Source organism: Pinus tabuliformis, chromosome J, assembly GCF_031772625.1.
Source record: "Pinus tabuliformis cultivar Carrire ecotype Pingquan chromosome J, CPIR1, whole genome shotgun sequence".
In the NCBI taxonomy this organism is placed as follows: Eukaryota; Viridiplantae; Streptophyta; class Pinopsida; order Pinales; family Pinaceae; genus Pinus; species Pinus tabuliformis.
In genome coordinates this window covers 1,531,283,798-1,531,287,110 of record NC_142295.1, presented here as the reverse complement: position 1 = coordinate 1,531,287,110, position 3,313 = coordinate 1,531,283,798, and positions in this window count along the sequence as shown.

The following is a 3,313-nucleotide window of genomic DNA, read 5'->3' as shown; positions in this document are numbered from 1 at the left end:
ATGCCTGACGAAAGTCAAAAGGTTGATACGACAGTCGACCCGGTTTTGCCTTCAGAGGCTCCATCTTTGAATGACACCATCACAGAGGAGAATAAAGACGACACCGTCCAAGTTCTCTTCATCAGCACTGACTTTGATGATCAAGGGGGCAATGCCACCATTCCTTTATCACAGGAAGGAAGTTCGTCAAAGCGCTATCCGGCCGTATATTCGGTCCCACCACCAAGCAACCTAGTTGTGTCCTTTGACTAGAACCAACTAGGCAGACCCCGGTTGCCAGCCAGTATACCGTTCAGAATTATTTGTCAAATATACAGAATGGTAATGGCTGGCACTATCATTGATGAGGGGGCATCTGTGAGTATCCTTTCCTCTATTGCTTGGAAAGCGCTTGGTTCGCCAGCGCTTTTGCCTGAGATGAGAAATCTATCAGGTTTTGATAAAGGAACCAGTCGACCTTTAGGGATCCTCCCCAATGTGCCTATAACATTGAAAGGGAAGACCGTTCAAATGAACGTGATGGTTGTTCAAGGACCCTTGGATTATAACCTACTCCTTGGACGAGACTATATATATTGCATGGGAGCTGTAGTCTCCTCACTCTTTAGAGTAATGTGTTTTCCGCATGAAGGAAGAATGGTCAAGCTCGTGGACCAACTTTCGTTTCCCGGATCTCACATCGCAAATAGTCATGTACCATCCCTAAATGGTCTATACACGCAAGAAGTGTCTCAACCCACGGTCCGTCCTCCTGATGAGTGTGAGTAATCCAGGAGGATGTGACTGGAACCCAGGGGGCATGCGTCCTGGCCTGCTTCGGCAGGAAAACTTTGGGTATAGGGTAGGTTTCCGCGGGAGAATATGACTAGTCCGCACCCCGTCCGTGGATGGAAGAGGGGTTGTTCTAGAATAGGATTCTTTTGTCAAAGTTACGTGTTTGGCGTCAGAGTCATTCACCCTTGTATATTTCGGTAGACATTGCCGAGGAAGTGTTTTGTTTGAAAGAGTAACGAGACAATCTTTGGGTAACCTGAAAGAGGTAAGCCTCTCTCTTTAAAACAATTGGTTTGAAGGAAGAGAAGTAGAGGTAACCTTGAAACCGTACTTTATACCTAGGGGCATGCAAACCTTTTGGAGTGCAAGCAAGGGGCAACTATTTATTTTTTAAATTTTTAGGACCTCTAACCCTTTAAACTCGTAGGATTAGTCGTTTCCAAACTTGCATAAAGAAAGGATGGGGAGCAAAGCTTAGTGAGATGAAGCTCCATAAAAAATAGAATCTTGATGAGACACTCTTATCATATGACTGGTATAATCGAGCAGTTTTAGCATAAAGTTCATGCTCGTTAAAAAATAAACGCAAGATCCGAGCAGTTTTAACGCGGTCTTCATGCTCGTTAAAAAATAAATATAAGGAGTGAGCAAGAGTTTCCTCCAGTGTTTAAGCTCATTTTAAAATAAAAGATGAACCTATCCCGATAAATAACCACTGTGATCGTAAATTTATCAGCCATTAAAGCCTTGGTCGTGTTTGCACCTGCCACCTCCACTTTTCATTTGGCCGATCGTTCACCTCCATATGATTGTTTACCCATTTTGAGGAACAGCTGCGAAGAGTGATTTCACCTAGCCATCCTTGTGACACTGCCGTGATTGGAAAATTCCAACCTGTACCTGGAATCAGCTGCTAACCCTGTTCATCACTCGTTCCTCAAAAGACGAGTCTTCTTTAAGCTCTTTTCAATTGACTCGTAAAATATGAAAAGATTGCCGAGTCTTGGCCTTCCAGCTCGTTAAAGGACCGGAAGTGCTATCCCTCCTCTAGATTTTAATCTTTTTGGACCTGAGGGATTATTGCACAAAAAGATCGAGCGCTTGTTTTATTCGGCTCATTAAAACTATCGAAAACTCATCCCTTCTGTATTGTTTTATACTTTTTCAGACTTAAGGGATTAGATGACGAAAAAGGAATTTTGGAGTTGACTTTATGTATCTTTTCAGACTCTCTAAAAATGAAAAGAACCGAGTTATCCTTGTCGTTAGACTCGTTAAAATTATTAAATAGCGACAAACTTGTCTTTAGACGAGAACGAGTTTCCCTATCGCTAGGCTCGTTAAAACATAGCGATGGGCTTGCCCGAAGGGCAGGTTATAGAACAAGCATATGTTATCCTCATCAAGCTTGACAAAAATAAAGAGGTACTGGTCAGCAATGACTGGGGAAAAATTGGGAGAAAACTAAAGAAAACTTTGATGGTAGCAGGTCGCTCTTGAACATGACCCTTTTCCTTCGTACCACAATCGGGTTGGGTTGTCTCATTCACTGGTCACGTCACCATGGTCTCACCATACCATCCATATTTGGGGTAATGCTACCGATCCATCGCATCAGTGTCGCCATATGTTCAAGAGAAGTCGTTCAGAAAGAGTCAACCGGGTCCCATCCACTGCCATACATTATCCTTCATCCATTCATGACCGCCACCCTGAATCATATGTCACAGATCGTTTTCACCTCCATTAAAATCATTAGCTTCGTTCCGTGTCACTGATGTGGGATTCATCAAGGCCCTCCTTTGACGGATCGCTTCTTGTCGACATCAGCTCATTATCCAAGAAGTTGATCTAGGAACAACCCCTTCAGTACTTTGAAGCTTGCATGCCTCAATGGCAAGTTTCTCACTTCCGGCGACAGGTATACATCAATGACCTTCGACCAGAAGATTTTGCGTGGTGTTCGACGACAAGTCCTTTATTCACACCACATGAATTGTACTGCAGTACCTTGAGGGTCATTATCATTATCGGTGATTCCTCTCGCGCTTGTTAACGGTTTACATCATTGACTGGTAATCAAGCGATGTCTTTCCATGTTCGACTTCAGCGCAATTCTCACATGGATCGACTTGTACTTAGAGTGAAGATCGAACGAGTTTGAAGACCCCGGATCTAGTTTCATCCATCCGGGCTGCGATATATATTCAGGAAAAATAAAGACATTTGACATGTACATCATTGCAGCAGATGATCATCCTACTCAAAGGATGATAATTTCGCCAAAATTATCAATCTACCATCAGACGATCATCTGTTCTATGTACAAAAATGAATTTATAAAGCTGAGCATGGGAATGCCCGCCTCAGCTAGATCATGAAAGCAGTATGAATCATAATGTATTGTATTGTATCTTATTACAGGTCTCCTCCCAGCAAATGGATGAACTTCAGACCCTCCTGGATAAAGCATTTCACCCGATAAACGGCCTCATACTTTAGGGGGCAACTGTTATAGACATTTTTGTGCCTTACAGCA